Genomic DNA, 12901 nt, shown 5'->3' on the forward strand with positions numbered 1-12901 from the left:
CGGATTTCCCCATTCAATTCTTACCTTAACATTAGAATTATCCGACAATACTTACGAAGGATTCTATGTTTAAGGGGAGCTCTTCTGTGTTTAAATTAAAGTGACGGTAGGGGGGGAGAAAAAAAAATGCATCTAATGACGCATTTAACTGTTCTACGAGTGGTCTGAGGCCGTCGGTAAATAATGAGCGTTTTCATGTGCAACTTCAGCAACAATGGTTTTGGGAAACAGCCCTGAGATTTAATGAGGCTCCTACAAAAGACTCTGACGATGAACTTAACCTTAAGATGCTTTTGGGAAGCCGCTTCCAGTTCTGCTGGTGATTACCAGGCCTTAGTGTCTGTGAGTGGGAGGAAGAGAAAGAGAGATTGAGGTTGGGAGTGGGAGAAAGAGAGAGTGAGTGGGCAAGAGATGAGAGGGAGAGGGTGGGAGTGGGCGAGAGAAGAGAAAGAGAGATAGAGTGAGCGGGAGAGAGAAGAAGAGGTGTTGAATGAGAAGAAGAAAGGAAAGACTGCAGGTGATTTCAACAGCTGATTCAGTATTCCCTGACCTCTCACTGGAGACACAGTCACAAGTAAGCCATGTATGTGTGTTTTTTAAAATTTAACTACGGAAGTCAGTTAAGAACAAATTCTTCTTTACAATGACGGCCCAGGAACAGTGGGTTAACTGCCTTGTTCGGGGGCAGAACAACAGAGTATGTGTGTGTGTGTGTGTGTGCGCGCCTGCGTGCACAAGAGATTTTGCAGACAGTATTAAGTAAATTCGACAGCGAATCTGTCTCAGCTGGTCTGTAGTCCTGAATTACAATGAGCACCTGGGCAAAGTTCACAACGTGTTATTTCCAGATGGGAGGAAAAGATATTTAAAACAAATAAATACAAATGATTGGAGGGTCCATCCGACTTCCTTTTGAAACTCTGGCCTCGTCTGTCTGGCTTCCTGCCAGACTGGTCTGCCTGTCTTCATTCCAGTTTGTGTTAAAATGAAGCACTAAGGCATGAGGGGGTGTGGTATATGGCCAATATACCAAGGCTACGGGCTGTTCTTACGCAAGACACAATGTGGAGTGCCATGTATTTACCACAAACCCCAGAGATGCCTTATTGCTATTATAAACTGGATATCAACGTAATTAGAGCAGTAAAAACTAATGTTTTTGTCATACCCGTGGTATACCACGGCTGTCAGCCAATCAGAATTCAGGGCTCCAACCACCCAGTTTATAATTATATGTCTACACTGAGTATACAAAAAAAATAAGAACACCTGCTCTTTCCATGACATAGACTGACCAGGTGAATCCAGGTGAAAGCTATGATCCCTTAATTGGTATTGATGTCCACTTGAATCAGTGGAGGGGAGGAGACAGGTTAAAGAAGGATTTTTAAGCCTTGAGACAATTGAGACATGGATTGTGTATGTGTGCCATTCAGAGGGTAAATGGGCAAGACAAAATATTTAAGTGCCTTTGAAAAGGGTATGGTAGTAGGTGCCAGGCACACCGGGTTTGAGTGTGTCAAGAACTGCAACGCTGCTGTTTGTTTTTAACGCTCAACAGTTTCCCTCTGTAACAAGAATGGTCACCCACCCAAAGGACATCCAACCAACTTGACACAACTTGTGTGAAGCATTGGGCCAGCATCCTTGTGGAACGCTTTCGACACCTTGTAGGGTTTCATGCTCCGATGAATTGAGGCTGTTCTGAGGGCAAAAAGAGGAGAGTGAAACTCAATAGTAGGAAGGTGTTCTTAATGTTTTGTACACTCAGTGTACATCTGACTATCGTCTGACAGGTCACAACGTTTTGTACACTGAACAACAATAACAAAGGAGGGATTTTGTTGTTGTGATTACTTTCATTATCATGCGTTGAAAATGGGCTATGTGTCTGTTTGTTCGTGTCTGTGTGTGTGTACATCATTATCTAGTTGCCACAGATCCAATTAGACTGTGAGAAAATTGTGCCATTCTGTTGAGGTTTAACCGTCATTCTGACTAGGGGACATGGTAGTGTTGATGTAGGAATGATACTTAAAGACAAGTGGGTCCATAACGTTTTCGTAAACGACCGCAAAAGTTTGTCATGTGCCATTGGAAAGTATTCAGACCACTTTACTTATCCAAATTGTGTGTACATTTATGAAAATGAAAACAACAATTGAATCAATTTTAGAATAAGGCCGTAACTTAACAACATTTTTGTTTTACGATACAGCCTTATTCAAAAAATGTATAAAATGTCTTTGTTTTTGCTCATCAATCTACACACAATACCCCATAATGACATCACAATACCCCATAATGACATCACAATACCCCATAATGACATCACAATACCCCATAATGACAAAGCAAAAACAGGTTTTAATACATTTATTACAAATAAATAACTATTCAGACCCTTCACTCTGTACTTTGTTGAAGCACCTTTTGCAGCGATTATATCGTTGAGTCTTCTTGGGTATGATGCTATAAGCTTGGCACACCTGTGTTTTGGGGAGTTTCTCCCATTCTTCTCTGCAGATCTTCTCAAGCTCTGTCAGGTTGGATGGGGAGCGTTGCTGCACAGATATTTTCAAGTTTCTACAGAGATGTTTGATCGAAGTCCGGGCTCTGGCTGGTCCACTCAAGGACATTCAGAGACTTGTCCCGAAGCCACTGCTGCGTTGTCTTGGCTGTGTGCTTAGGGTCTTTGTCCTGTTGGAAGGTGAACTTTCACCCCAGTCTGAGGTCCTGAGCGCTCTGGAGCAGGTTTTCATCAAGGATCTCTCTGTACTTTGCTCCGTTCATCTTTCCCTTGATCTTGACTAGTCTCCCAGTCGCTGCCGCTGAAAAGTATCCCTACAGCATGATGCTGCCACCACCATGCTTCACCGTAGGGAGGTGCCAGGTTTCCTCCAGACGCTTGGCATTCAGGCCAAAGAGTTCAATCTTGATTTCATCAGACCAGACAATCTTGTTTCTCATGGTCTTTAGGTGCCATTTGGCAAACTCCAAGCAGGCTGTCATGTGCCTTTTACTGAAGAGAGGCTTCCATCTGGCCACTCTACCATAAAGGCCTGATTGGTGGAGTTCTGCAGAGATGGTTGTCCATCTGGAAGTTTCTCCCATCTCCACAGAGGACCTCTAGAGCTTTGTCAGAGTGACCATCAGGTTCTTGGTCAACTCCCTGACCAAGGCCCTTCTCCCCCAATTCTTTGGCCGGGTGGCCAGGTCTAGGAAGAGTCTTGGTGGTTCCAAACTTCTTCCATTTAACTTGTTATGGCTGCAATCCCCCTATCGGGATAAGTGTCTTCAACAACCGCTGAATAGCATAGCGCTACATACAATAAATATTACTATAAATATTTATATTCATGTAATCACAAGTGCAATATAGGAAAACACAGTTTAGCCTTTTGATAATCCACCTGTCGTGTCAGATTTTGAAATGATGCTTTACAGCGAAAGCAATCCAAGCGTTTATGTAAGTATATCGATCGCACAATAAAACATTAAGTACACTTAGCATCAGGTAGCTTGGTCACGAAAATCAGAAAAGCAATCAAATTAATTGTTTACCTTTGATGATCTTCGGATATTTTTACTCACGAGACTCCCAGTTACACAACAAATGTTCCGTTTGTTCCATAAAGATTATTTTTATCTCCAAAATACCTCCGTTTGTTTGTCGCGTTATGTTCAGAAATCCACAGGAAAGAGTGGTCACGACAACGCCGACGAAAATTCAAAATATTATCCATAATGTCCACAGAAACACGTCAAACGTTTTTTATAATCAATCCTCAGGTTGTTTTTAAAATATATAATCGATAACATATCAACCGCAAATGTCTTTCACAGTAGGAGAGGGGAAAACAATGGCTGTCCAAATTCTGTTGTGCAAGCAAAACTCATGTGACCACTTGACGCGATGTTATCGCTCTGGCTCATTTTTCAAAATAAAAGCCTGAAACTATGTCTGAAGACTGTTGACACCTTGAGGAAGCGATAGGAAAGGGAATCTGGTTCATATCCCTTTAAATCCAGCAAAGGGAGGCTATGGAACATGGAGTTTTCAAAATAGAAGCCACTTCCTGTTTAGATTTTCCTCAGGGTTTTGCCTGCAATATCAGTTCTGTTATACTCACAGACAATATTTTGACAGTTTTGGAAACTTTAGAGTGTTTTCTATCCAATACTAATAATAATATGCATATATTAGCAACTGAGACTGAGGAGCTGGCCGTTTACAATGGGCACCTTTTCATCCATGCTACTCAATACTGCCCCTGCAGACATATGAAGTTAAGAATGATGGAGGCCACTGTGTTCTTGGGGATCTTCAAGGTTGCAGACATTTTTTGCTACCCTTCCCCAGATCTGTGCCTCGACACAATCCTGTCTCAGAGCTCTACTGACAATTCCTTCAACCTCATGGCTTGGTTTTTGCTCTGACGTGCACTGTCAACTGTGGGACCTAATATAGACAGGTGTGTGCCTTTGCAAATCATGTCCAATCAATGTAATATACCACAGCTGCACTCCAGTCAAGTTGTAGAAACATCTCAAGGAGGATCAATGTAAACAGGATGCACCTGAGCTCAATTTCGAGTCTCATAGCAAAGGGTCTGAATACTTATGTAAATAAGGTATTGCTGCTTTTTATTTTTGTAACTGTTTTCGATTTGTCATTATGGGGTATTGTGATGTCATTATGGGGTATTGTGTGTAGATTGCTAAGGATTTTTATTTCTTTATTTAATCTATTTTAGAATAAAGCTGTATTGTAACAAAATATGGAAGAAGTCAAGGGGCCTGAATACTTTCTGAAGGCACTGCATATGCTATACCTAGATGCCATCTTCTGCCATTGTGTCCTAGAGCAAAACACGTAACCCCTACACTGCTCCAGGGGCCTTGCACTCCAAAATAAAGTACAAACGAGGAGGTTGTTCTGGTCATGTCACTATGACTTGTAGCAGAGTTGAGGTGAATGACCGACTTAAGATGAATGACAGAGTTGAGGCGAATGACAGAGTTGAGCTGAATGACAGAGTTGAGCTGAATGACAGAGTTGAGGTGAATGACAGAGTTGAGGTGAATGACAGAGTTGAGCTGAATGACAGAGTTGAGCTGAATGACAGATTTGAGCTGAATGACAGAGTTGAGGCGAATGACAGAGTTGAGCTGAATGACGGAGTTGAGCTGAATGACAGAGTTGAGGTGAAGGGGCCGAAAAGAAGAAGATTTAAAAAAGTGATAGAAACACAGAATTAAGATACAGTGCCTTGCGAAAGTATTCGGCCCCCTTGAACTTTGCGACTTTTTGCCACATTTCAGGCTTCAAACATAAAGATATAAAACTGTATTTTTTTGTGAAGAATCAACAACAAGTGGGACACAATCTTGAAGTGGAACGACATTTATTGGATATTTCAAACTTTTTTAACAAATCAAAAACTGAAAAATTGGGCGTGCAAAATTATTCAGCCCCCTTAAGTTAATACTTTGTAGCGCCACCTTTTGCTGCGATTACAGCTGTATGTCGCTTGAGGTATGTCTCTATCAGTTTTGCACATCGAGAGACTGAAATTTTTTCCCATTCCTCCTTGCAAAACAGCTCGAGCTCAGTGAGGTTGGATGGAGAGCATTTGTGAAGAGCAGTTTTCAGTTCTTTCCACAGATTCTCGATTGGATTCAGGTCTGGACTTTGACTTGGCCATTCTAACACCTGGATATGTTTATTTTTGAACCATTCCATTGTAGATTTTGCTTTATGTTTTGGATCATTGTCTTGTTGGAAGACAAATCTCCGTCCCAGTCTCAGGTCTTTTGCAGACTCCATCAGGTTTTCTTCCAGAACGGTCCTGTATTTGGCTCCATCCATCTTCCCATCAATTTTAACCATCTTCCCTGTCCCTGTTGAAGAAAAGCAGGCCCAAACCATGATGCTGCCACCAACATGTTTGACAGTGGGGATGGTGTGTTCAGCTGTGTTGCTTTTACGCCAAACATAACGTTTTGCATTGTTGCCAAAAAGTTCAATTTTGGTTTCATCTGACCAGAGCACCTTCTTCCACATGTTTGGTGTGTCTCCCAGGTGGCTTGTGGCAAACTTTAAACAACACTTTTTATGGATATCTTTAAGAAATGGCTTTCTTCTTGCCACTCTTCCATAAAGGCCAGATTTGTGCAATATACAACTGATTGTTGTCCTATGGACAGAGTCTCCCACCTCAGCTGTAGATCTCTGCAGTTCATTGAGAGTGATCATGGGCCTCTTGGCTGCATCTCTGATCAGTCTTCTCCTTGTATGAGCTGAAAGTTTAGAGGGACGGCCAGGTCTTGGTAGATTTGCAGTGGTCTGATACGCCTTTCATTTCAATATTATCGCTTGCACAGTGCTCCTTGGGATGTTTAAAGCTTGGGAAATCTTTTTGTATCCAAATCCGGCTTTAAACTTCTTCACAACAGTATCTCGGACCTGCCTGGTGTGTTCCTTGTTCTTCATGATGCTCTCTGCGCTTTTAACGAACCTCTGAGACTATCACAGTGCAGGTGCATTTATACGGAGACTTGATTACACACAGGTGGATTGTATTTATCATCATTAGTCATTTAGGTCAACATTGGATCATTCAGAGATCCTCACTGAACTTCTGGAGAGAGTTTGCTGCACTGAAAGTAAAGGGGCTGAATAATTTTGCACGCCCAATTTTTCAGTTTTTGATTTGTTAAAAAAGTTTGAAATATCCAATAAATGTCGTTCCACTTCATGATTGTGTCCCACTTGTTGTTGATTCTTCACAAAAAAATACAGTTTTATATCTTTATGTTTGAAGCCTGAAATGTGGCAAAAGGTCGCAAAGTTCAAGGGGGCCGAATACTTTCGCAAGGCACTGTATCTGTGCTTTAGCAGCCGGGAAAGCCTTAAGGAGATATCTACAGCGTCGAACAGAGTGCGCTCTGACAGCAGCACTGTTTGAAACTGTACTGTCAGTTGTCTCTCTCTCCTCCTGTTTGAAGCACTGCGCAACATACACCATCTCTCCTTTCACAAACACACACACTTACAAGTCAAACCGTGGTGGGAAGAAAGAGAGGTGAGAGAATCAAAAGGAACCACCAAGGGAGTACAGGAACTACACTAAGATACGTGAAAACCTGAGACAAAAGGTAGAGTAGCACCAAAAGATCACGCTGTTAGGACTGTCTAGGTGAGAGGCATCGAGGAACAAGAAAGAGAGGGAGGAGCTTCATGGAGATATGAGGTTGAAGGAGACACCTCTAAAGACAAGGAGGAGTAGAAAAGAGAGAGGTGGAGAGACAGGGAGGTGGGGAGTGAGGGAGGTTGGAAGAAAGGGAACAAGGGAGTGGCTTGATGGAGATATGAGGTTGAAGAAGACACCTCTAAAGACAAGGAGGAGTGGAAAAGAGAGGTGGAGAGACAGGGAGGTGGAAGAGAGTTTGGAAGAGAGAGAGGTGGAGACAGAGGGAGGTGGAAGAGAGGTTGGAAGAGATTGAAGTGGAGACAGAAGGAGGATTGAGGTGGTAGAGAGGTTGGAAGAGAGAGATGTGGAGACATAGAGAGGTGGAAGAGAGGTTGGAAGAGAGAGAGGTGGAGACAGAGGGAGGTGGAAGAGAGGTTGGAAGAGAGAGAGGTGGAGACAGAGGGAGGTGGAAGAGCAAGAAGATAAAGGAAAGAGAAACAGTAAGAGTGGCACTGAACATGAAGAGAACGAACAAAAGAACAGCACATAAAAGAAGGAGAGTAGAGATGGAGAGAGGTCTTGGGTCAGAACACGGAGAATAACAAAAAGACAGAGTGACAAGAAAGACTGAACAAAATGTCCAGGAGCCTGACAAGAAGACAAGAGAGGGAAGAGATGAGATAAGAGAGAAGTAAGACACACTCTGGTAAATATGTCAGGCAGCCAATCCCCCCTCAAAGTTGCTAGCAGATCTTCAAGGAAAGACAAGAGTGAAGACCAACGAGACACAGACATAGCAGACATACAAGCAGCACATACGTTTCTCTGGACTGTGTTTGCATATTCAGAAGACATTACAAAAATAACAGACATTAGATAGAAAGTTCAGATATCTTCTGAGGTCAGGATGTATGTCTGTCTCTGGCTGCTTCAGTGGGTGTCTGTCTATAGTGATCCTCTTTGTCTGCCTGTTTGTCTGCCAGCTTGTTTTTCTGCCTACCTGCCAAGCCTGTCTGTCTGTCTGCCAGCCATTCTGCTTGTTTTTCTGCCTGTCTGTCTGCCTGGCCTCAATCACTTATTAGAGAGAGAAACAAAGAGAGAGATTGAAAGATGGGGGACCCTTGATGTTGAAGACAGACATCATGAAACAGCTATATTATAGCATCTCTACTGTCAAGCAACATTACAGTATTAAGCTGGCAACTCTGGATAATGCTGTAAATATAGTAAAATTCTCCCTGAAATCTAAATGTAAGAAAAATAAACACATTTGTACAATTATTCAAATCGGCTACAACATTAACAACAAATTAACATACAGTGCATTCGGAAAGTATTCAGACCCTTTGACTTTTTCCATATTTTGTTACGTTATTAGCCCTATTCTAAAATGTATTAAATCGTTGTATCCCCCTCATCAACCTACACATAATACCCCATAATGACAGTAAAAACTGTTTTTTAGAAACGTATATAAAAAACTGAAATTTCACATAAGTATTCAGACCCTTTACTCAGTACTTTGTTGAAGCATATTTGACACCAATAAATTGAATTTACCACAGGTGGACTCCAATCAAGTTGTAGAAACATCTCAAGGATGATCATTGGAAACTGGATGTACCTGTTGTTGTACCCTCATCTCTCACAGAAGCTTTCCAGAACTTGCAAACTGCTTTTTATACTGTTCAACATACCTTGTGTCAATTGAAGCTTATCCTCAATACTGATAAAACTAAACTAGAGGTGTTTTCTAATGTAAGAAATAGACCTCTGAACCTTTCACCTATTATTACCTGTCAGGGCAAGGAGATTGAGACTCTAACCTCATATAAATATTTTGGAATTTCAATTGATGACATCCTCTCTTTTAAATTACATATTTAACAACTTACAAAAAAATTGAAGCTGAAGTTGGGATTTTATTTTAGGAATAAGGCCTTTTTTTTCCTTTTGAATCAGAAGGTGGCTAGTATCAGCTACATTAATACCTTTACTAGACTATGGTGATATTTTATATATGAATGCTTCCGCTCAGTGTTTGAGATCAATTGACACCCTTTACCATGGAGCATTGAGATTCATTTTAAACTGCAAAACCCTTCATCCTCTACGCACCACTGCTTTTTAAATGCCATTTTGGGTTTACTACCATTTTATTTGGCCATTTTTATTGTTCAGAAATGTGGTGGGTACTCTCTTTATTCGCAGGACTTTAGCCTGCTAACTGTTCCAGATGTCCGAACTGAATTTGGTAAACTGGCTTTTATGTACGCTGAGCCATCGGGCTTTGGAGTGGTGATTTTAAATCATTGATTAAACATTTTGAGTCTGATTCCTTGCTGTCAATGTTTTTAATTTGCTGTTTCATGATTACGTTATACGCCTGTGATTTCTATGTTTTTTAATAGATTACTTGTAGTTTTTCATGTTGTCTGTCTGTAGTTATGTAATGACATGGTGCTGCCTATCTTGGCCAGTACACTCTTGAAAAAGAGATTTCAAATCTGTGAACCCTTCCTGGTTAAATAAAAGTTCAATAAACCTGAGCTCAATTTCAAGTCTCATAGCAAAGGGTCTGAATAGTAAATTTGCCAAAATTTCTAAAAACTTGTTTTCGCTTTGTCATTATGGGGTATTGTGATGTCATTATGGGGTATTGTGATGTCATTATGGGGTATTGTCTGTAGATTGATGAGGAAAACATTTAATTTAATCCATTTTAGAATAAGGCTGTAACGTAACGAAATGGAAATAGGGAAGGGGTCTGAATAGTTTCAGAATGCACTGTAATTGACAATAGAAATAACAACAGTTAACATATGTAACTAAATAAGAGAATTACTACAACACTAATTTAAAAAACGATATTGTGTGCCTGTGTGGGGGATGTGGGGGAGAGAGAGACAAAACGAGAGAGAGGGAGATGGAGTTAAAATTAGGATTGGGTATAATCCTATATCTATGATCAGGGGCGGCTCTGTTCGGAGTAAGGGGGTTCAGAGGCAGTGAAACACACAACGGGACAGTTTAAGCAGGAGAACATCCAGGAGAGAGAAGTCAGTGTGGCATCAGGTCTTCCTCATCGGGCTCCGTAATAATCCTCATCAGTTCTGATTTGTCACCTGACTAGGACAAGCATACTGTAGAAAAAGACAAAAGGGCTCCCGAGTGGCGCAGAGGTCTAAGGAACTGCATTGCATGCAGTAGTGCTAGAGGCGTTACTACGGTCTCTGTTTCATATCCCGGGCTGTGCCACAACCGGCCGTGGTCGGGAGTCCCGTAGGACGGCGCACAATTGGCCCAGCGTCTTCCGGGTCAGGGGAGGGTTTGGCCGGTGGGGCTTTACTTGGCTCACCGCGCTCTAGCGACTCCTTGTGGCAGGCCGGGTGCCTGCAGGCTGACCCCGGATGCCAGTTGAACGGTGTTTCCTCTGACACATTGGTGCGGCTGGCTTCCGGATAAAGCTGGCGGGTGTTAAGGAGCGCGGTTAGGCGGGTCATGTTTCGGAGGACGCATGACTCCACCCTCGCCTCTCCCAAGTCCATTGGGGAGTTGCAGCGATGAGCCATGATCGGGGGGAAAAAAATGATAGCATAAGAGACAGAGAGCACCAGGGCTGTCACTCTGTGGGTAAAAAGACAGGTGATAAGGGACATATCAAGCTGAGTGTCATGTACAGTACTTACCCCCACTAGAGGTCTTCATTCAAACTCAGTGTGCTCTTGGTAGAATGGGGCAAGGTAGGGGTTGAGCACAACTGGCTTCCTCTGGGCCACCTCGTCATGCACTTTGTCCCATCTTCAGGAACTAGGCGTTTACATCATAAACAGTTTCCTTAGATACAACATATCAGAGTGAGAGAGAGGGCGAGCGAGAGAGAGACTCATTTCTCAAGGACTGGAGACTGCTATGAGCAAACGAGCAAACCCATAGCGTATTTTAAATGGATCCAGTCATTCCATCGAGCGTGAGAGAGAGAGAGGAGGCTGAGAGAGAGAGGAGGCTGAGAGAGAGAGGAGGCTGAGAGAGAGAGAGAGGCTGAGAGAGAGAAAAAGGGAGCAGAGAAGATGAGCACATCATGGAGAGAGACGACACAGGCAGCGTCTCAAAACACATGTTATTGACTCCCAGGGGAGGGGGGTTCGATTTGATAGGTGAGACAGAACATAATGACTAGTGCTCCATCTCAAATTCCACCCTATTCAATGCATTACTTTTGATAGGGCTCTACTGCACTGTATATGGAATGGGGTGTCATGTGGGACTCACATTTAGTAGTCTAGTACGGCAGACAGATGGGAGACGCACAAAACAAAGATAAACTCTACCAATCAGCCCGTTTAGAAAATTGATGCTGTATTTACAGACGACCTGGAGAAAGAATAGAGTCAGTCATGCAGTAGTTTTGTAAAGTTCCCTTATTATAGTTTTGCAGAGCTCCCTTATTATAGTTTTGCAGAGCTCCATTATTATAGTTTTTTAAAGCTCCATTATTATAGTTTTGTAAAGCTCCATTATTATAGTTTTGCAGAGCTCCATTATTATAGTTTTGCAGAGCTCCATTATTATAGTTTTGTAAAGCTCCATTATTATAGTTTTGCAGAGCTCCATTATTATAGTTTTGCAGAGCTCCATTATAGTTTTGTAAAGCTCCATTATTATAGTTTTTTAAAGCTCCATTATTATAGTTTTGTAAAGCTCCATTATTATAGTTTTGCAGAGATCCATTATTATAGTTTTTTAAAGCTCCATTATTATAGTTTTGTAAAGCTCCATTATTATAGTTTTGCAGAGCTCCATTATTATAGTTTTGCAGAGCTCCATTATTATAGTTTTGTAAAGCGCCATTATTATAGTTTTGTAAAGCTCTATTATTATAGTTTTGCAGAGCTCCATTATTCGTTTTGCAGAGCTCCATTATTATAGTTTTGTAAAGCGCCATTATTATAGTTTTTTAAAGCTCCATTATTATAGTTTTGTAAAGCTCCATTATTATAGTTTTGCAGAGCTCCATTATTATAGTTTTGTAAAGCTCCATTATTATAGTTTTGTAAAGCTCCATTATTATAGTTTTGTAAAGCGCCATTATTATAGTTTTGTAAAGCTCCATTATTATAGTTTTGTTAAGCTCCATTATTATAGTTTAGCAGAGCTCCATTACTATAGTTTAGCAGAGCTCCATTACTATAGTTTAGCAGAGCTCCATTACTATAGTTTAGCAGAGCTCCATTACTATAGTTTAGCAGAGCTCTATTACTATAGTTTAGCAGAGCTCCATTACTATAGTTTAGCAGAGCTCTATTACTATAGTTTAGCAGAGCTCTATTACTATTGCTTTAATCTGGAAAAGGACCGTCTGAGAAGTTAAATAAATCTCACTCTACTTTTCCTTCAGCAGAGTTATAAAGTGACTGTCTGTGGTACTAGATCATTTATAATAATCTGTTTTGAATGTGTTTAATGATTTGACTAATCTGACATTTACTCAAATTACAGTCCCAATTATTGTCAATGTAAGATAATAGACATAATTCACAACTGTATTCTTCAATGCAAGATAATGGCTGAGTCAAAATTCAAAAGGCACTCACACATCTGAGCTAGTATCACCGCTCTTTAATAAACTCTGACTGTCACGTGGGCTCCCTATCCAGCCTCTAGGTCACCAGGCTGCTCGTTATGCTGCACACCTGTCACCATCG

This window comes from Oncorhynchus mykiss, chromosome 29 (genome assembly GCF_057628025.1).
Source record: "Oncorhynchus mykiss isolate SJ-2025 chromosome 29, ASM5762802v1, whole genome shotgun sequence".
Lineage (NCBI taxonomy): Eukaryota > Metazoa > Chordata > Actinopteri > Salmoniformes > Salmonidae > Oncorhynchus > Oncorhynchus mykiss.